Source organism: Phascolarctos cinereus, unplaced genomic scaffold (assembly GCF_003287225.1).
Source record: "Phascolarctos cinereus isolate Bilbo 61053 unplaced genomic scaffold, phaCin_HiC Scaffold_4;HRSCAF=312, whole genome shotgun sequence".
In the NCBI taxonomy this organism is placed as follows: Eukaryota; Metazoa; Chordata; class Mammalia; order Diprotodontia; family Phascolarctidae; genus Phascolarctos; species Phascolarctos cinereus.
The window spans coordinates 121,802,444-121,825,912 of record NW_027555847.1 but is presented as its reverse complement, the minus strand read 5'-3'; the positions used below and the strand labels follow the sequence as shown (position 1 = coordinate 121,825,912).

Genomic DNA, 23,469 nt, shown 5'->3' with positions numbered 1-23,469 from the left:
GTAATCTACATCAATGGAGGAGGTGCTCAAACTGATAAAAAGCACAAATCTGAGCATCAAAGTAATAGTAACAGCATATTTGTAACATTATGGCATTAAGTTTTCAAACTGTAAATACCATAATTATAATCAGTCTTCCAAGCTCAGAAAAAAACTTCAAGTGATCAGTTACCCATTTCCTAAACCCAAACCCGCAAGATCATAAAAGGTATGACAACCCCACTTTATTCCTAAAGATTGAGCATGATATGGATTCCAAAACAATCTTCACGTCTGTCAGGAATTTACTGAAATGAAGATCCAGAGAGGTAAACATATAGATAGTGGAAAACTCAAGGTCAAACATCTAGGCAGTGGAAAATCCAGGCCTCAAACTCAAATCTTCTGATTTCAAGTATACTGTGCTAATCACTATACTGTACTAATTACATTGCTGGGACATCTTGAATCTTTGCTTATTTCCAATGTCTGGCCCTTACTCCAGTGCCCTTTTCAGTGCTCTCCAATTTCCCCATATTCATTGTTAAGCTATAGGGACCAAATCCAAGCATAATACTCTAAAATACGAAAGTGTCCAACATGTAATTCAGGAGAAACAATATTTCACTTCCCTTACATGTCATATTCCTGTACGGTGAAACGCTTTTAAATTGACTAAAATACTGACTCATATCCAATTTGAAGAACACTATGATCCCCGTCTAAATAGTTGGTGAATCTTGAATTTGGGTAATTAATTCACATTTTTTCCTTGCTAAATTTCATGATGGTTTTGATGGAGGACTGATGGGATTTATTTTCTATTTGCTGATGAATCTTTAGAGTAATTGGATAGCCTGATTCAGTGCAGTAAGAATGAAGCTTATGCTCACATATGGATAAAATATAAACACATATTTTACAATTCAATATAGTCAAGGTCACTGAAATTCTATAATATGAATCAATCTTAGAAAACATTACGGCTACTCAAGATTACCACAAACTAGAATCTTCAAGAATTTGCAAATAATTTGTAGTGACTTCAGTCACTGCACTATCCCTCTAATGCCATGCTATCTGTAATATACAATACCACTCTGGGAAATCAAGGAGAAAAAAAGAGGTGTCATGAAGCTGGAAATCAGCACGCATTAAGACAATTTTCAAATGGGGGAAATTGTAGATGCCTCAAACTATTGGACAACGAGCTTGATATTTATTTCTGGCATCATTCTAAAACAATGATTACTAAAAATGGGTTTTAACACTTAGTGAAGGAAAGAGTGATAATTATAAGACAGCACAGGTTCAGTAAGAACAAATTATGCCATATTAACCTCATTTTCTTTTCTGAAAAGATTATTACAGTGATAGATCAGGACCGTATCATAAACACAGATAGCATGCCTAGATTTTGGCAAGGTATTTGACAAAGTCTCTTGCCATATTTCTGGCTGGGTCATGTGAAAAATGGAAAGACATGGGATAGAAGACATTATGAATAGGTAGATTCAGAACCGATTGAACAACCAGACACAGAGTGATGATTAATGGTCAAACTGGATTGAGGTCTCTATGTGAAAGGTGGCTTGTCTTAGTCAACATTTTTAAAAATCACTGACTTCATGGCAAACATCATATGGTTGTCTATTTTGTAGATGAATATGAGAACAGCTAATATACCAGATGACCAAATGGACATCCAACAAAGATCTCAAAAGTTCAGAACAGTAGACTATTATCTAATAACATTAAATTTAATAGGTATAAACAGTCTTGGTTTAAAAAAGATCAATTGCACTGCAAGGATCTAAGACATCTCCAAAAGTCTCGAGATGGAAAATGCTATCCACATCCAGAGAAGGAACTACGGAGTTTAAAAAAAGATCGAAGCATACTATTTGCTCCTTTTTTTCCTTCTGTTTTGTTTCTTCTTTCTTGTGGTTCCTCCTATTGTTTCTAATTCTTCTTTACAACATGACTAATGTGAAAATGTTTAATAGGAATGTATATGTAGAGCGCATATCAGATTGCTTGCCATCTTGGGGAGGGAGGTGGAGAAAATTTAAAACTCAAAAGCTTATGGAAGTGAATACTGAAAACTAAAAATAAATTAATTAATTTTTTAAAAAATCAATTGCACAAATACAAGATGAAGGAGGCATGACTAGAAAATAATTCATGGAGGCTAGGAGAAGACATGTAATTTACTATAAGCTGATATGAAATCAACAATGCGATTTGGAAGCCTAAAATACTTAAACGACCTTATGATGACTAATGTGATCATATATGTCCAGAATAAGACAGGTGATAGCCACGATGTATTCCATCCCAGTCAGACCACTGTTCAGGTCAACAGATTTTAAGAGGATTTTGATTATTTGGAGGATGTTTAGAAGACTGGAAGTAATGTTATAAGCATCAGTTAAGTTAAACACAATGAAAATCCAAATTCAAATTAAATCAACACTGGTGGTTCAACGTGCATCTTAGGAAATCCTTGTTATAAGTGTTCATCCTACAAGATGAGTGCTGTCTTGCTTGTGTTAGCAGTGAGGCTCAAATAGGAAAAGATTCCTAACAATTAAAATGGTCCAGAAATACAACAGCCTCATTTAAGAGGTAAGAAACTCCTCCAGATCACATCAGATGAAGACTAGATGACCAGTTATTAGAGATGTAGAGGGAATCAATTTGTACTTCAAGTATGACTCAGACTAAAGGACTCAGGTTCTTTACAACTAGGGTTTTACTGATGCCCTTTAAGTATCATAGGCACTTGTGAAAATGCTGTCTATAAGGCCGGTGCTTCTATGAGGTTGGATAGGTAGGTGGAACAGTGGATAGAGCACAGGTTCTGGAGTCAGGAAGATCTGAGTTCAAATATGGCCTCAGACACTTGCTAGCTGTGTAACAATGGGCAAGTCACTTAACCTGTTTGCCTAAAATTCCTCATCTGTAAAATAAGCTGGAGAAGGAAATGGCAAACCACTTAAGAAAACCCCAAACAGAGTAATTAAGAGTTGGACACAACTGAAACAACTCAACAACAACAACAACGAATTATACATAAGGTTATCCTGACACCAATGATAATCAAAATAGTTCTAGGTGATATTCTGGAGAGCAATTTGGAACTATGCCCAAAGGGCTATAAAACTTGGCATACCCTTTGATCCAGCAACATCACTATTAGGTCTGTATCTCAAAGAGATCCTTAAAAAGGGAAAAGGACCCACACGTACAAAAATACTTATAGCAGCTTTTTTTTGTGGTGGCAAAGAATTAGAAATTGAGGGAATGCCCATCAACTGGGGAATGGCTGAACAAATTGTGGTATATAAATGTAATGGAATACTACTGTTCTATAAGAAATGATGAGTGGGGTAGCTGGGTGGCGCAGTGGATAAAGCACTGGCCCTGGAGTCAGGAGGACCTGAGTTCAAATCCAGCCTCAGACACATAATACTCACCAGCTGTGTAAATCAGGGCAAGTCACTTAACCCCAACTGCCTCATTGAAAAAAAAAATGATGAGTAGGCAGATTTCAGAAAAACCTGAAAAGATTTGCATGAACTGATGCCAAGTGAAGTAAGCAGAACCAAGAGAACATTGTACACAGTAACAGCAACATTGTGCAATGAATGACTTTGTTAGACTTAGCTCTTCTTAGCTAAGACAACTGCAAAAGATTCATGATGGAAAATGCTATCCACATCCAGAGGAAGAACTATGGAATCTCAATGCAGATTGAAGCATACCATTTTCTCTCTTTTTTTGTCTTTTCTTTCTCATTATTTCCCCCTTTGTTCATATTCTTCTTTCACAACATGACTAACGTTGAAATGTTTAATATGATTGTACATGTATAGCCTATGTTAGATTGCATACCATCTTGTGGATGGGGGAGGGGAAGAAAGGGGGAAATTTAGAATTCAAAATCTTATAAAAGTGAATGTTGAAAACTAAAAATAAATTAAAGAAAAAAAGTACTTTATCTGAAATGGCTAAGAGATTTTACCCATTTCTCCTAGACCTCTTTTCCTTAACTGGTAGCTTGTGCAGTTTCTATCAATAAGACTCAGAGGATTTTCCCTCAATCTCCATTAAGATGCTTCTTTAATAAAGAAGGCATGGGAAATTAACAAAACCAACAACTTATGCTTTAGAGTTGACAAAATCCTTTACATACATTATCTCATAACTGAGTTCACAACCACCTTGTGAGGGAGTTACTTTGAGTATTACAATCCCTATTTTACAAATGAAGAAACTGAGATTCAAAGAGGTGAAGCCAAGGTCACAGAGTCAGTAAAGTGTCAAGGGAGAGATTTGAAGCAAGAGTCACCTCAATCTGGATATAGCACTTAAAAAGTTGATCAGGCTTAAAAATCTAGAGCAGCAAGGGACCTTAGCACTCATCAATCTATTATAATTCCTTCACTTTAGAGATGAGAAAACAGAGGCCCACAGAGGTGAGAATGATGTGTCCAGAGCAATACAAGCAGTTAAGTGGAAGGTCTAGGATTCAAATGGGGTATTAGGACTCTGAGTTAGGCCCTCCTTCCATTGCACCACATTGCCATAAATCAAACTGAATAAGAAGAGAGACTTCTGCTTGCTCCCTAGTGCAGTTTGATGGCATCTACTTCATTTTCACATATCCCATCCCTGGCTGGAAAAAAAAATGTGTCAAAAATTAAGAAATGTATTTTTAAAAAGTTAGAGAGAAGCCACAAGTCCTTTCAAAATTTAAAAATAACTAGATCACATATTCTTAATCACAGATTCTTTTTTTTTCAATTACCACCAATAATTTTATAGAATAATGCCCCTATTAAATGAGCAGCAACACAGAGATACATTATAACAGCAAAGCTTTGTCACCCTTAAATACGTGGGCTCTTGAGTGTACTTAAGGTACCTGAAAAGGCAAAGATGCAATTTGGGGAGTGCACATAATCTCAAGGATCAGAGCGCTGTCTCCACGTACTCACAGGCACTATCCCCATCCCTCTGATGATCCTCGTCTTCCTATCTTCTTTTGGACTTTCCAAATAACACTGGACAGCTCCTCTTTAAAAGGCTATTCAAGTGGAACCATAAGCTCACACATCTGCTCTCTATATAATCAATCCATTATTAAGTAGTAGAATTATGACATCAGAAGCATGCTAGCCAATTATTCTACTGAATAAGTTGATTTCACTGATTTGCATGCTACTGTGTCATTGGTTAAAATATCTGAAGACCAGTTCCTACATTTGTCCATTCCTTTTATTCTGAATGCGACTGATAAAAGACTTTATGCTTTTTATTAAGCTTTGAAACCCTAAACTATAAATGTACATGTAGTAAATACATTTAACTGACCATTTTTTAGAATGTAATGTGATGTCTGAGCTACATGAGAGGGTAAAATATGGGCTCCATGAATACAGAGACAAGATCAAGAGGCTCCTCTTTGTGATGTCTTTAGACCACCCTGATGATTAGGTAATCCAATTTCACAGGAATTGTGTCTTACTTATTCATCATCAGGCCCAATGCCACCTGAATGAGAAACCCTTCTTTTAAAGGTACATACTGCCCTTGTATTTTCTGTAATATCTTCTTTCTATCACTAGAGTATAAGTTCTTTGAAAGAAAAAAACTATGTATTATTCATCTGGGTATCTCCCAAAGGCCTAACAGTGCCTCCTTATACACAACACCTATCTCAAAGGAAGTAGCATGGTGCAAAGCAATGAGCCAGAGTAGATTTACAGTCAGAGGACCTGGATTGGGATTCTAGCTCTCTACTACTTGTGTGAACTTGAGTAAGTAACTTAAACTCTCTGGGCCTCAGTTTCTTCAACTGTAAAATGGGGGAAGGGTGGGCTAGATGACTTCTTAGCTTTCTTCCAGTTCTAAATTCTAAGATAAATATTTTTTAATCAGTTTTAGAAAAATTCTGCTTAATAACCAAGAATGGGAGGTATAAAAGTTAAGTTCTATCAAATGATGCTTTTAAACAAGTGACATTTCAAAAACAACTTATCCTGAGAGACAGAGGCTACTGAAACCTGTAGGGTGGAGTAGAAAACAAAACAAAAAAATCCTTAAAACAAATAAATTTTAAAAAAAACCAAACTCCTACAAGAGTCTGCTGCCAATGACTTCTTGAGAGTAAAAACCTTTTTTTTAAATCTGTCACGATTTAAAAACTAACACATAAAAACTAACTTTAAAACATTTTTTTTCTATTCCCACCTTCACTTTCAGTTATCATGCTTTCTCCTAAATGCTTTCCTACAAACCCAACATGAAGACCATTATTTTCAAATATAGTCTGTCTTTAATTCCTGCATAGGGTAAAAATCTTTTGCAGTTTCTGTGGTACCAAAAAAGCTAAGGGTTATTTGAAGCAGTTAAAAATATGAACTGTAATCATATAATTATGTGAGTAACAATGGTGATGTTTTCTTTTGTACAAATGTAACAGTTAAAAAATAATCAACCCCTTCCCCAAATTAATCATAGCTTTATCAAGAAAAAATATTTTTATAATTTATCTGAAGCAAAAAGTTATTGAAAACTCTGACAGTAAATCTCATATTCATTTTTTAAAAACTCTTTCCCCCTGATTTTATATTCATGCTGTTCTGGATATCAAACCACTTGCAAGTATTCTTTCCACAAGCCAAACTGTATAATGCATGCATAACCATGAAAGCTCTAGAGCCACCAATTTGGCAGAATATTTAAAACAGCTATTTTTAAGATTAATAAAATTATTCCTTAATGGTTAGAAAAAACACTAACTTTTGAAGAAAACCACTAAACTCTTAGAAAAATATATATGTATATTAATATCTAGGTAAAATATTATTTACTTTGATTTCTTTTGTGAGTAAAATGTTATTACACTATACTAACTTATTCTCAAAATAATGAAGTATAACATTTTAAATTATCACTTTGCCAAAATACATAAATCTATTTGCTTTGTTTTTGGAGTGAGGACTTTACATTTCTTCAGAGGTGAAATACTAAAAAGGACATGAGGAGTCTTGAGGAATAGGAGACATCAAAAGAATGTGCTTTTTTAAATCATGAGGTAGAAAGACAGAAGAAGGGAGTATACAACACCTTCACTGACTTCTAGATTTAAAACACTGGAAGGGAAAACTATAAAAGCAGTTGGCATTACATGTTCACATTCCTTAAATATAATTAAGTGGGGATTGTTTCTGAAAAATAAAAGCTATGGAGAGCCAGGTCACAAAGCTTAAGAAATTAATCAGATATTCATGATAATATGACTCTTATGGAGATTTAAGATAGCTCTTCAGTTAATTGGAAAAAAGAATAGGTTATTTTTAGTCTTATACTTTTTACTGGTTGCCATTAATGTAATCTAAAAGCATTAATGACATATATGCATATATGTACTTGTTTGCATTTGTACACAAATTTTGAAAATTAAATACATATCATAATAGTTTAACTTATTATAGATTAATTAAATAGCAGACCTGACCACTTCTGCAACTATAAAGTTCATCTCATCTATCAGCCATACTTTAGTTCCCATTTGTTTTCTAATGGTTTGCAGGCAGTGGTGATGTTCTCATACATAATTACTCATTTTACTTTGAAGAATAAAACAGCAAATAGTCACAGCTGAGTACATATGAGCAAAAAGGACTCCAAATATACACATTTAAGGTAACTTGAAAAAAAATGGGTAAACCCTAAAATAATCACAGACGTATTCTGTGTAAAAACGCAATAATTTGCCTAAATAACAAACTCCTTCTCACAAAAAGCTTGGCAGTTTCAACCTCTCAATAAGATGGTTCCAGTAGACAACTGTATGAATGAGATCTTATGTCACTATGGCCTTATCCTCTTTGTAAAATGTATATAGGTGAGTTTTCCAATTATATCATTACATAGGACATTAATTTTTATTAAGATAAGTTATTATTAAGAAGAGAATATTCATTTGCTTTTATCATGTTTTTAATTTCCTGTGCAGAGATCTATATAACACTGGCTTAAATGAAGATGACGTTTGCCATATCTGAACATGAATGGACCTGCAAATTAATCCTGTCAAGTCTATACATCTGTATAGACTATTACCCCAACTCATTTATCCACCAACTTCATGTCAGTGGTTAATGCCATCATCTGCCTACCACCCCAGGTCCAGAACCTTGGAATCATCCTCAGTTTTACTTTGTACTTTAATACAAGTGCTCGATTGGTTGCCAAGTCCTGTCTCTTTTCTACACAAAATTTTCTGCTGTCAACTGCCTTTCTCTAATAACTCAACTGCCTTTCACCATCTGTACTCAACATTTCTTGGACTATCTGTTCTTCAGAAACCACAAACCCTTACTATCCCCTCATCAACCTGTCTTTTCTTTTCTCCACCAATTACTTTCATGATACTAACCAAATGACTCCTTAAAAAACCAGTTGCTCCTCATTTCCATAAAAGTCATGTCCAATATGCTTGTCCTAAGTTCCAAATCCTTCATTAGAGTGCCCCAGATGACTTTATTTCTTGTCTCATCCTACATTCCAAAGTTATTCATTCTATCTCAGTAATAACAACTCAAAATCCCCCTTGCTCATCTCACTTCTTTATTCTAACACGTTTCAAAGCAGTAACATTAACACGTCTGAAACTTTTTTTTGCTCCCAGATCAAATGAGGTAATATTTGTAAAGCACTCAGAACAGTGCCTGGCACATAGGGGCTTAATAAATGCTTGTTCCCTTCCCCAGCCTGACAAACCATCTCCCCATCATTTAAATAGTTCTTGCAATCTTTCTGATTCAAAAAATCTGGGATTGATCAGAAAAGGAAAAGTTTCCCCTTGTCTTAGTCATTCCAAATGTAGAATCTAGAACTAGAAGGGCCCTTAGATACTATGTAGTTCAACCCTGTTATCTTGGAAATGAGGGAACAAGTCCAGAGAGAAGTGGCTTTCACTCTAGATTGAAATCATCCTATGAAGACTAGAGTGGCTACTCTCCTTAATTTCCAATCACCCTTAATATGGACTTACTCATGACCTATAATCTACGGTGTAAATACCTTACTGATCATTCTTACTTCTGCTTAATGTTTTTTTTTTCCTACTGTCTGCATATACTTTACATATGTATATGAATCTCAGCTTGTAAATTTATGGAAGGCAGGATTTTCGGCCTATTGAATTATTTATCCAAAGATTAACATAAAATGTGTTTTAAAATGATGATGGTTTTGATTCATGATCTCTACAGCTACTATTCTTTTTAACATTTGATTTTATACCATGAGATTGGCTTAAATGGCACAATCCATGTTCATCTTATTACTCAGTATACTAACTTAAGGAATCATTTCTAACAGAATCATGTTTTATTCCTTGTATCTCAACAATATTAAAAAAAAATTTGAAGGGGCAGCTAGGTGGCTCAGTAGATAGAGTACTGGCCCTGAATTCAGGAGGACCTGAGTTCAAATCCAACCTCAGATACATAACATTTACTAGTCGTGTGACCCTGGGCAAGTCACTTAACCCCACTGCCTGGGGAAAAAAAAAAAGAAGAGTCCTTTTGGGCACTAGGTGGCACAGTGGATAGAGCACTGGCTCTGGATTCAGGAGGACCTGAGTTCAAATCTGACCTCAGATAGATAACATTTACTAGTTGTGTGACCCTGGGCAAGTCACTTAACCCCATTGCCTAGCCAAGAAAAAAAAAAACTGAATATAACATCAAATTACACTGCTTCTCTTTACCCATTAAGTACCAGTTACACAGTATGGGCCAGTTATCTGGTTAACCATATCATTAAGTTCAAATGTTATATATTTGTTATGGACAGATTTCCTCTAGATACTTTCACTTTTAGAGCCCTTTAATATTGATTTAAATAAGGATTTTAGTGAAAACTCAGTGCCCCCAAGTAAGCACTTTATAACCTTATATATATGTTATCATATATAATATACATTATATATATGTTATCATATATAATATACACTATATATATGTATATAACTTTATAACCTTAAATTGAAGTGCACTGAAAAATCACAAAGTAAAATTGAAATGTTTTCCTAAATTCATTCTAATACCAAGAAGCAGTCAGTAGGTCAGTTGGTCAACAACTAAGAGTATACTATATGCCAGATTCTGTGCTATGATCTGTGAATTCAAAGAAAGGCAAAACCAATTCTTACCTTCAAGAAGTTCATATTATAATGGTAGAACAACATGTAAATAATTAAGTGCAAGCATGATACACAGAGTACATGGAAGGTAATCTCAGAAGGGAAGCCCCTAGCATATGTGAGAACTGGGACAGGCTTCCTGCACAAAGTAGTATTTCAACTGATTCCCGAAAGAAGCCTGGGAAACTAAGAGGTGAATATAAAGAGAGGGAAGCATTGGAGACACACTGGTATAGTCAATGCAAAAATGGGAGAGATGGGAAATGCAGTGTAATATGCAATGAATGGCAAATAAACCAGGGCAGCAGGATTGTGTGTGCAACAGAGTAAATATGGTGAGGGGTCAAGTTTTGAAGAGCTTTATATTTGAAGAGGACTTTATATTTGATTCTGGAGGTAAGAGGATGCCACTAGAATTTGAGGAAAGGGGTGACATAGATCGACCTATGCGTTAACAAAAATCACTTTGATACCTGTGTGGATGATGGATTGGAATGGGGAGAGACTTGAGAGGGAGACCAATTAGGAAACCTTTGCAATAGTTCAGGTGACAGGTTATAAGAACCTGAAATAGGGTGGTGGTTGTGTGAGTGGAGAGAAGGGGACTTTAAAGAGATGTACCATGGTGGAAAGAGTGCAAATATTGGAACTGGGAACACCTGTGCTCAGTTCTCTACTCTAACACTTATTAACCTTGTTAAGCTCTCTGGGCCTCAGACAATTCTCAAAGACCAGGTTAGAGATGAATTCTGATAGGTGGAGGAAGAGTCATACACAGAGTTCCCACAATGAAGAAATCACAAGTCTTCGATAAACTTGACAAGAGATATATAATGATATTAAATGAATTTCAAGAATACAGAACTTAAAGTTTTCTTCCTGTAGTAATTAAAAATGAGTTCAAATGAAAATCTACTAAATATTCAAGCTACAGTATGTCAAGAGGGTAAAAAGAAAGAACAGGAGAGAAATTATTTGCATAATTCAGGAACAAAGAATCCACAGAGGATGGAATTTGTAATAACTAAGATTCTGCATTGCAGACCTGCCATCTAATTTTTCCCCTTGAGGAAACACAATTAATTAGGATCAAAGAGTGATTTTCTTTAAAGACATTTCTCATCATACATCCTCTGACTACTCATTCTGTCTCCATCAATGACTCCTCTTACTAAACCATTAATGTTGATGTTCTCTAAGGTTCTTTCCTTAGCACTTTTATATTCTATCTTTTCATTTTCTTCTCCCTTGAAACTTCATCCCATGGCTATAATTACTACAACAATGAAAATGAATCTGAAATTTCTAGGCACATAACCAAGTCAAAACAGAAAGAGTCCAATATATACCAAAATATTCACAGCCACACCTTTTGTGGTACCATAAACCAGAAACCTCACTGGTGCCAAGAAAGTGTGACAATGAATTAAATATAATATTATTGAAGAGTAAAAATAATGACTATGAGAAATTCAGAGGAACATGAGGTTTGTATGAACAGATGAAAAGTAATATAAGCAGACCAAAAGAATAATATATGCAATCACTACAATAATATAAATGAAAAGAATATGAAAAAGAAGCTGAACTTTGAGTAATCATAATAATCAGTCTTGTTCCTGGAGAACAGATATGAATCATGTCTCCCTCCTCGCAGTGGAGAAGGAACAACAGAGGCAGAATGTTACATATGTTACAACATATGTAACATACGTGGTCACTATATGGTTGTATTTGCTTAACTATTGGTCTTTTTTAGAAGGAAGGGCTCAATTTTGGTGGTGGGGGATCAGGAAGGGGTTATATCCAAAAGGCTGTAAATAAAAGTTAATAAAGCATCTTTTTAAAAAAAGAGACAGAAAAAAAATCTCTCTAGCTCTGAAAATTATAGCCCTGGTTATTGCTACCCCAGGCTCAAAAGTGCTAATACAGCATTTATCATTCCTTCAAACCAATTCTTCCATCTGGTTTTATTATTCTGTACATTCAAAACACCAATATTGCTTTTGATTCTTTCCTCTCTGATCACCATCCTTCAGATGTCAAGTCCTGCAGAACGTAACTTCAAAAAAACTCTGAAATCTGAGGCCTTTTAAGTTCCCACTTCCAACACTCTAGTAATCAGGCCCACACATATTACAATCAGTATGTGTACAATAGCAACAACTTCCTAACAAGTCTTTACACCTCCCACTCTCTTCTTACATTCATCCATACTTCAGATGGCAACAGATTAGCATTGCTTATGCACAGATCAATATCATGTCACTCCTCAGACTCTCCAAAATTTGGCACCATTCTACATCTTGAGACAACTGGGGACCAAAATTGCCAACCATCATGGTAAGCCTCTCTTGCCTCTTTACCTTTGCTCTTGCTGTTTTCTTCTTCCTGGAATAATACCATGTCCTGACGCCCTCTATACCACTCCACACCTTGGTTTCTAGGCCTATAGAAATCCTTTGAATCATTCAAGATCCAGATCAAATACCACCTCCTTTATGAAGCTTTCCCTGATTCCCTACTGGAATCAATCTTACCCTACTCAGCCCCTGCATAATACTTTGGTTTTTGCTTTTCTTCTACAATGTATGTATCATGAGGTATTTGATAATATAGTTTTATGTGCATATATTACATTCCTCTATAAGTCTGTAACCTAAAAGGAAACAGGTCTTGTTCATATTTGTTTCCCACAGTACCTAGCATAGGGTTCTACATTTGTCTGTTGAGTTGAAATTAATAAAATTAAGTTGCCTGGTGGAAAATGAACTTGACTAATAGAAGATCTAAGTTCAGTTTCAGTAATACCACTATTTAGTTTTATAATGTTGGTCAAATTAAATAAGCTATGTGTCTGTAATAATGAAATTCACATCAGCACTATTATATGCAATAAGCTAGGAAAATGGCACAATTCTAGCTCTAAGGCAGTAGTTCTTAATCTGTTTTGTGGTTTGGGCCCTTTTGGCAGTCTAATGAAGTATATGAATTCATCAGAATAATACTTTTAAATGCATAAAAATATAAACTTTTGAAAAATTGTGATATGGTGTCACAGATTCTCTGAAGTCTATTCAAGGACCTCTCAGAAGTCTGTAGACCCCACTTAAAAACCACTGATCTTGAAACTATACAAGTCCCTGGAAAACATGGGGATCCTCTGAAGACAGAAGGAAAGTTAGCTCATGTGCTAATGGGCAAGGATATTGAGTCTTTGATTATTTTTTAATAAGAGTAAATTAAAACCTGTCCAATATCCATTTGATCTTATGTTAGTTCAAGCACATACATTAAAATTGAGTCTTTCCCTTTTCCTTGCCTAAGACACTGACAAGAGCCAAATTCTGAACCTTCCATGAGAAACCCTGGTTGAGGCTTTAAGCCAAAGAGCATAATTATGGGAAGCCCCAAGATTCTAGTAATCACTTTTGAAGAAGGGCATTAACGAGATAAAGAACATCCTGAGGAAGTAAATGAAAGGCCTTGAGATCATGTGACATGTAGTTCAATTGAAAAAAAAAGCACTAGAAATTATTAGGGAAAAGATTTGGAGAAGAGAAGCTGACATGATGACTATTTTCAAGTATTTGAAGGGCTTCCACATGGAAGAGGAATCAGACTTCTGGTTGGCCGCAGAGGTCAGAACTAAGACCAATGAGTAGAAGCTGAAAGGAGGCATATTTAGGCTTGATGTAAGGGATAAGTTCCTATTAAAGCTGTCTAAAAATGGAATAGGGTTCCCCTTTGTTGGAGATGTTTAAGCAAAGGCTGAATGAAGCCTTGTTGGGTACATTGTTGAGGGGACAGTTTCAGGTTCATGGGTTCAATTCATTGAACTCTGAGGCCCTTTCCAACTGAGATTGAATCTGTTAAAAGCCATAGCTTTGATTCTGGCCCATGGGTTACACATGGTGGGTCCATGGGTTACATATGGAACGTACACACAAACACTGAATAAACATATTGAACTTATATTGGATAAAAAGAAACAAATTAAAACTTCACTAACTTGTAGGAGGGAGAAGCTAGGTGGTACATGGATAGAATGCCAGGACTGGAATCAGGAAACATCTTTCTGAGTTCAAATCTGGCCTCATACACTTACTGGCTGTGTAACCCTGCTCAAAAGTCACTTAAGCCTGTTTAACTCAGTTTCCTCATCTGTCAAATGATCTCAAGAAGGAAATGGAAAACCACTCCAGTATCTTTGCCAAGAAAATACCAAATGGGGTCACAAAGATTTGGACAAAACTGAAATGAATGAACAACAAAAAACCCAAAGTAATTTGGGGAAAGTCAATCTGACTTAGTAAAAATTCTGGATTATAACACCTAGGGAAAATGTATTTTGCCATTTTTAAGTATATTAAGAAACATGTACATGGATTAAATAAATGCTGCCCACAGGACATCTTTTATAAGTAGTTATTTATGCTTAAGTCATATGGTGCTTATGTGTAAAGGAAGGCAAGCATGGTGCACTGGAGTGAATTTGGAGTCAGAGAATCAAGATTTATATCCCAGTTCAACCACTTACTACTTGTATGATCTTAGCAAAGTCACTCAACTATACTGGGCCTTAGTTTCCTCCTCTATAAAATGAGAGGTTTGGACTGTGTGACCTCTAAGGTCCTTTCTAGCTCTAAATTAATGATCCTGATGCTTGAAAAGTAATACCAAAAGAGTAATATGCTCAAAGTGGTTAAATAGGATGTACTTTTGCAAGTAAGATAAATTGTGTTTGCATTGTCAGATAGACCACAGCTCCCCACCCCACCCATATGCAACCACATTTATAATATTAATTTGATTCCCTAATTTTTTCATATATAAAAGTTCAAGTCAACATAAAATAGTTAAGAATTTCAGATTACCAGGCTCCACACTAAGGTTCTGGTGCACAAAATTACTTTATACTTTTCTTGCTTTTATATTTGTCTTCCATTTATAATCTGTATTATAATTACTTGTGTACCTCTATCTCTCATAATTTATTTTTATATCACTGTAATGTTATAAAACCCTTCATATACATTACCTATTTGATTCTTGAAAAACTACGAAATGGATACTGAGAGAAATATCATTCTCTATGTTCAGATGGAGAAGCAGAGAGATCCAGCGATTTACCTAAGATAACAAAGCTAGTTAGTAGTTAGATAGAGCTGGGATTCAAATCCAGGTCCTCTGCAGGATTCTTCAAAGCCAACGTCAGTTGGTTCCCTTCCCACCATAGTCCCATTGAAGTCAAGGATAACATCTTAATTTTATACATCCCCTAGTGTCTATTACAGTGCCTGGTACATAATTTAGGCTGTTAAATGTTTGTTTAATTGTATGGCTATTAGTATTATTTACTAATGATAAAAGATGACTTGATACTATTATGTCTTGAACAGAAATACTTTTGCTTTGATCTACTCTGAAACACTGTAGCTGCAGTAATCAGTTTTTAGATGAAAAAACTATTTTGTTTTGAATGACAGGGACAGTGTTAGGGACTAAATCTGTGGTTTTATTAGTTTAGGGAACTTCCAGGCAAGGAAATTTCCTTGACCAATGCAAGTCAGCCCCTCTATGACAAAGAGTCTTAAGAGTTACAACATTGCCTAGGGCACTGAGAAAGATTAAGTGACTTACTCAGGGTCAGAAAGCCAGTATGTGTCAGGCTAAACATGAACACAGGTCTTGCTGGCTTCAAGGCAGGCTTTCTCTTCAGTATGCCATGATGCCTTTCAGAATTTGAAAGTATAGAGAACTTTCCTTCCAATAATGAACCACCCTTTCATTATGTTTTTAGTGACAACAACTTAGTTTTGGCTAGTACCATATTGGACAATAATACATACACATACATGTATGATTCTATCCAATTTAAACAAACATTCCACTAATTACTGGTGATAACTCATAAGATAGTGACTAAAAACTCACAGAAACAACATGCAGGATGGTCTCTGGACATTGTATGCAATATGAAGGTAACCTTTTGGAAAGCATTCCTTTTCCATATTGGCCCTGATTTGGGGTGAAACAACAACAACAAAATACAAAGCAATTTGAAACTCAACATGTCTAAAACCAACTACCATTTTCCTACTATAGTTTCCCTTATTTTTCTCATTTTTGTCATTGTTCTCACAATTATCCTATGCCTAGTGATCTCCCTGTGGCTAGTTGGTCACCAAGTCTCTTGATTTTTTCTGCCTTCCCCACCAGGTATGGACTTTCTTTTTACTATTACCTTTCCAATCCTAGGCACTCATCACATTGGATGGCTCCTAACTAGTTTCTCCATCTTCATTTATTATACTACTCCCATAACCTAGCCTGAACATGTCTGCCACATTAATCTCCCTAAATTGTTGCTCTTTTCATTTCAGTCCTCTGCCTTAAAACCTAACAAATGTTTCCTACTTGCACAGCAAATCCAGACTCCTCAGCCTATAATTCAAAGTCACCCCATAAACTGACCCCATCTTACCCATCTTGCTTTGTCTCTGAATATGCCCAAACATGACCTTTGCTTCAGGACAGACTCCTGTCTTATTCTGTGCTCATCCTCTTCTAATGTTTCCTAATGAGAACTCAACTCTATTACATTCCTGTATTTCCTTATAATTGTCTCAACTTCTTACTCCCTTGCATTCTTGGCTTAAGATTTTATGATGCCACTGAAACTGCTCTCTAAAACTGCAAATTATCTCCCCTAATTCAACAGCCTTTTCTCAATTCTAATCCTCCTTTTGAGCTTTCTATAGCTTTCACCACTGTTGACCTTCCCTCCTCGTGGAGTATGAATCTCTCTTCACATGGCTTCCATAAAATTGCTGTCTCTTGTTTCTCCTCTTACCTCTTCAATTATTGCTTCTCAGTCTCCTTTACTGCTTCTGTCATCCATCTTCTGCCCTCTAACTATGAGTATGCTCCAAGTGTGCATCCTAGGAAAAAGACTCTTGCTTTCTCTATGTAATTTTATCAGTTTTCATTGGAGCTGTCATAATGAAGTTGAATAGGGATAGGGACTGGATTTGTGATTTCACTGCTTTAAGGAACTCCCAGCTGAATAAATTCCCTTTACCAATACAGGATGTGACCTTCTCTACAATGCATAGTGTTATACAGTTTCCTAGAGCACTGAGTTATTTTAAGTGTTTTGCCCAATAGTAAGAATGTATCAGAGGCAGGACTTGAACCCACATCTTCTTGGCTTTAATACCAGTTCTATATCAACTCTGTTACACTGTCTTTCTAACTAAGCAGATGATTCACAAACTTATACAATGAGTTTTAATCTCCTAAGTCAAGTTCCACATTGCCAGCTCCCTGATCAATATCTATACTTGGATTTCTGGCTAGCAAGTGAAATCCAGTATGTCCAAAATTGAACTCATCATCATTCCTCCTATTGACCCTTCTTCTAAACACCCCATTTGGAAAAGTGTCTCAAGTGGAGCTGAAATGTTGGCTTCTTGAATGATGAGACGGAAGGGGTCCAGAGCAGTTAAAAAAAAAATCTGACTGAAAAACTAGCAGGACAGTGTTACCACTGAGTGAATTAGATTTGTAGGGGGAAACCACATGGGAGAAGAAGGTTCAATTTTGGATATGCAAAGTGTGAGATGATAGTGAGGAAGGCAGCATGGTGCACTGAAATAAGTGATAGAATTGAAGTCAAGGAGCCTGGGTTCAAATTCAGTCTCTGACACTTCCTGCCTATGTCATTTCTGGCAAGTCCTTTAAATAAATGGACTTCAGTTTCTGCATCAATCAAATGAGTGGTTCAGACATATGACCTGTTAAGTTGTTAAGTTCGTGACTGAGCTCCCTAAAGGAGTGAATGCAGAAAGAACGGGGAGTTGAGACCAGGGTTCTCAATGGCATCCTCACATCATTTTCTTCTTAGCTAGATGGCACAGTGGATAGAGTGCTGGGCCTAGAGTCAAGAAGACCTGAGTTCAACTCTGGCACCAGACACTTACTAGCTGTGTAACCCTGGGCAAGCTGTTCAACCTGCTTGACTCAGTTTCCTCAACTGTAAAATGAGGATAATAACAGCACCTATCTTGCAGGGTTGTTGTGAAGATCAAATGAGATATTTGTAAAGTGTTTATTTAGCACACGGCCTGGCACATAGTAGGTGCTGCTTAATTCTCCTCCCTTTCCTTTCCTTTCCTCAGCTAGTCTTTGGTGCATAACAGATATTTAATAAATATTTGTTCACTTAATGAGTAACAATTTTAGAGAAAAAAATCACTTAAAAAGCCACAAAGCAGTAAAAGCATCACATATCATAGTTCTATACCATCATCACCATCATTCATATTTATAGAAATTTTTAAAAACCCTCAGAATCATTCTATTTTGTTCCTTCTCTCCTTTAAGTTATCACTGTTAAACTTACATTTTTGCACATCTTTATATTCTAACATTTAGATAACATAAAACATATTTTCCCAAGGTTAAGTGGTTACAAGTACAGTCATTTTTATTTTAAAAATTACTATTCCTCAAAAGGAAAATGAGAAAATACTTCCTTTTTAAAAATTGATTCCCAAGGACATTTTGTCTAACATAAACAAACTTCAATCACTTAACAAGCACTCATAAGCAAGGTAGACTGTGAGGGAAGGAAAGCCAACTAACAACAGTATAATTCAATTTTGGGGGATAAAAGAACTATTCTGTGCTTAGAGAACACAAACTGAAGCATACTCCATTTAGCATAAAGAGTATATCCTTCACCCTAATTATAGATATCACTACATGTATAAAAGGTCAGTATTACACAGTCCCTGAGGTCAATATATACTTTTACCAGAAAATAATTTCAAAACATTTCATGCTAGATTATCTGAAGTTAATGCAACTTTTAGGCAAGAAATATTTAACTCTGCATTCTCAGGTAATTAAGCACCAAATACATATAGCAAGTGCTAGGTGACAGTGGAATTAGAAGACTTTCTTTACCTCCAAATACCACTTTGGTCTGGTATTTCTCTCAGCCTCTAAATGCTCATGCAGTCATCAGGATATTCAGTACCCTTTTATTTTCCTGAACTTTGACCAAAATTACCTCTTGCAGAATACCAAATGAGGGCAACTATAACCTAAACCAGTTTATTTCAACTACCTACTGCAACTCTTTATAGTTTACCCAATTTCTACACTTTCTGCAAAATTATTCTTCTTTATAATCAAATGCATTCAAGAATGTTTCAGTGTAAAATGGATGCCATGAAATTTAAGATAGAACAGATTTCATATCTACCAGATAGACAATGAAATTCTTCTTTCAAAAAGGTGTATTAAAAACCAGTCTTTTTCTCACAGTGGTGGCTGCCACCATTGCCTTCCCATGTTTTCAAGAGCAGCCTCACACTGATAATGTTCTAACAGAAATGTGGAAAATTAACCCATAACTTGTTATTCATTGGTTATTATGGTATTTTGAACTGCAAAAAATATAAATGTGAAAAATATGTATCATTCAGTATATCTGACTACCAAAATGACTAAATTTGGCTTCATTGGATTTCAGAATACTCATTTCAAGCAGGATAGCAAGTGTATTTTATTTGATAGCATGAAAAATACCTGATTTTTAACACTTTATAGTTTGTTTGGGGTGGGGCAAATTTTGAAGGTAAGGAATGATCTCAAGGGTGACTCTAAACTATGTCAAAAATGATTCACTCTAGGAAGCACTTCCTACTCTTTTTTTTAAAAGCACCACACCTAGTTGCCAGTACCAAAAATAGTTTAATAGGACATATTCTGCACCATTTTCCTCTGTGCAAATAATCTAGGCTCCTGAGTATCTTAGTTCTACTTCATCTTCAGTCATCTCCTGCCTCTCATTTCCTTAAATCCTGACACGGTGACTTGATGGAAGAAATAAGGATTCATCTCTCCCCTTAGTTCTGGCCATTGTCAATTTCCCAGAGAATCTACAACAAAAATAGTTTTTAAAAGACAAAAAATACCATAAGAAGTCACTAAAATGGATGTTTTCCCTATAAAGATTGAGTAAGAACAAATATAATTTGATCATTAGAACTTGCTATGGTATTGATAAAACAGGTATTATTCCCATCTTACAAATGAGAAGATAAAGTTTGAATCTGGTCATTACTTGCTTCACATGGCTAACTAGTAGTAAACACAGGGAAAGAATTTAAAAGTCTTATTATTTCTAGACCACTCTTCTTTTCCTCTATACAATATTTTCTAGAAGAGCATATTCAGGGAACTTTAGTGATATTCTTGTGATGTCCCTATTATCAAAGCTTTAGTCTATGGGCCTCTGAAGGAGCCTCAAAATCTCACACTGGTCATGCAAAAGTCCTTTATTAATGTTGTATGTATTCCAAAAGGAAGTTATAATTAAAATCAGTTAAAAGGATAGTGGACAGTGAGGGCCTCTCATACTTTCTTCAGCCTAGAACCTTCACTTTCAAAAATCAGTCATGATGTGAAATATCTAAGTGGATACAAATGCTCAAAACTCTACAGGCTAAGAACAAGGGTTTTAAAAGCTGTATTGAAGAAAAGATGTTCAAAAATATTACTTGGGAGGGATGGGTGATGATAACAGATGAAGGAGAGAAGGCGGAATGATTTCAAATCACCTTTTGTTTCTGTTTTCCCTGACAAGTATTTTCTTTGGACTAGAAAAGGCAAAACAAAAATGGTTAACAGAGAGCTGAAAACCAAGGTAAACAGCAAAGAAGCAAGAGACCAGCTAGCTGCTCTTGGCAAGGTCAAATTATCTGGCCCAGATAACTACAGCCCATGGCACTAAAACTAGCAGAAGTGATTTCTGAACCACTGGCAGTGATCTCTGAAAGATCATGGGGAATAGTAGAGCAACTAGAGGGCTAGAAAAGGACAAATAGTATAGATATTTTCAAAAAGAGAAAAGTATGAAGTCTACAAACTATTAAGCCAGTAAGCATGGCCTCTATTACTAGCAAAATTCTAGAATGTATCAATGTATTACTGAAAGGGATATTTAATAAACAGTGATCAAATGTCTTCATTAAGAACAAGCTATGTTAAGACTAATTTTTTTTGGACAGGGTTACTATACTGATAGACTGGGGCATGATGTATATATAGCTGGCACTTGGATTTTAACAACATATTTGGCAATGTTTCTCATATTATTTTTGTAAAAAAGATGGAGTAATGTGGGGAAGATGATAGTTTAATTAAGCACACGAAGAACTAGTGGAATAGCTGGACCAAAGGTTGTCATTAATAGTTCAATGTCAACTTTGAAGAAGGTCTCCATTAGAGTATGCCAGTGATCTATGCTTGGCTCTTTACTACAAAACATTTTTATCAGTGACTTGGATAAAGCATAGATGGCATGTCTATCAAACCTGCAGACAACATAAAGCCAGGAGTGGTGGTTAATAAGTTAGATGAAAGAATCCCAAAAGATCTTGTTAGGCTTGAACATTGCTCAGAATCAAACTGAAATTTAATAGGAATAAATGTTAAGGCTAACATTTGGATTTAAAAAAACCCTTCATATGAGATGAGGGACACAGGGTGGACAGCAATCTTTCTGAAAAAAAGATCTGAGGGCTTTAGTGGTTAGCAAACTCGATATGATTCAATGCTAGAGCTAAATATGCTAATGTGATATCCAGGACAAGAGATGTTACAGTTCACAATAATTTGCCTTAGGCCACATCTGAAGAAAAGTTACGGGTATGTTTTAGGAAGGACAAAGCTTGAGAACATCCACAGAAGGGAGACCAGGATAGTGAAAGGACCTTAAGATCAAGCTATATCATGAGCAGCTAAAAGAAGTGAGGATATTTTGCTTGGAGAAAAGAAGACTAGGGAAGTAAAGGAATAGACAAGATAGTTATCTTAAGGTACTTGAAGAGCCTCTATATGGAAAGAGAATAGATTTGTTTTTCATGGCTCCAGGAGGGAGAACTAAAAGCAATAGGCTCAAGTAAGGCAGAATTATGCTTGGTGTGAAGGAAAAAAAACCTTTCTAATAATTAGAGCTGTCAAAAATATTAAAAAGTGGGGTTTTTTTCCCCCTTCGTTAGGGGGTCCGTAAGCAAAGACTGCTTGATGATCTACTTTTCAGGTATGTCACAGAGAGAACTCTTGTTCAGCCAAGGGTTGGACTGATGGCCTCTGGATTCCTTTCCAACTCTGGTATTCTGTATGTATGACAACTGTGGTGTATACTGACTCAATTCAGTAAATGACAATATACTAAAGTTATAAGAGAACTCAAACACAGTATACAGTAAACAAATGGTAAACTTCAATAATACAGAAAAAGTTATATTTATCGTTGTTCTATAAAGTGTTGTAGCAGGCACTGCTTAAACTAACATCTTAATAATGCTTTATTTACATAGCACTTAACAGTTTTCAAAGCACTTTCATACACATTATCTAATTTGATTCTTACTGTAACTCTGTGAGGCATACAAGGTAGGGTTTGTTTTCATTTTACATATGAGGAAATAAAGTAACTGAGAAGTCTGGAAACTCAGGTCACATATAGAGTAAGTGATAGAGCTAGGACTTTAATCTAGATCTTCTGATTTCCAATTTAACACTCTTACCAGTATACAGCACAGGTTTCAAGGTGAATGAATCACAAAACTTTTTCTAATTAAAAATGTAGAAAAATTAAAGTTATAAAGGTAATTCTGATGGTATATATTTATTAGCTGATTAGTATATTTACTTAAATTATGAAAACTCAGGATGATTAATCATTAAAAATGTTTCAGACATTGATATGCCAGTAATAACTTCTCCTAAAGCACTGTACTTTATCATTTAAAAGTGGTATTTACATTAATCTTCAGGAGAATAATTCATTAGACAGAAAAAGCTTCACTGACAATACTTTTATGATCTCTGATCATATAACTCATAATACAATTCCAGAGAAGGAAGCTGTTAGGATTTTAGGTGGGTGTTTTAAAAGATCTCAATGGAAAAATGCACTGCAATCAACCTATTATTACAGGAATTCAAAATAGCAGCCGAAATAATTAATAAATATATCTACTTAAAGCAAATTTATTTTAAAAGTAGTATATGCTATACATACCATTTAGTTGTTCTTTGCTATGCATTTACTTGAGAGGTTGATTTTACCTTTAGCTAACTAAAGCTGTGTGTTTCCTAATCTGTTTAGGGCAGCTGTCAAGTAATCAGAGTAAACGGTACCACTTTAATAAGAAAGTCTTTTAATGAAATATAATAGGTCA

At 35.5% G+C, this 23,469-nt stretch overlaps 1 protein-coding gene across 5 annotated transcripts in view; it reads right to left on the bottom strand.

The window, feature by feature from the left end:
* RFX3 (regulatory factor X3) overlaps positions 1-23,469 on the bottom strand; it is a 329,994-nt gene that overhangs the window by 275,281 nt on the left and 31,244 nt on the right. Inside the window, exon 1 of one of the 5 annotated variants that reach the window (XM_021006283.2) lies at positions 4,910-5,105. The exons of the other annotated variants lie outside the window; for them this stretch is intronic. The gene's annotated coding sequence lies outside the window, so the exon portion shown is untranslated. Of the gene's footprint in view, positions 1-4,909; positions 5,106-23,469 lie in introns of those variants that run through there. 5 annotated transcript variants of the gene reach the window in all.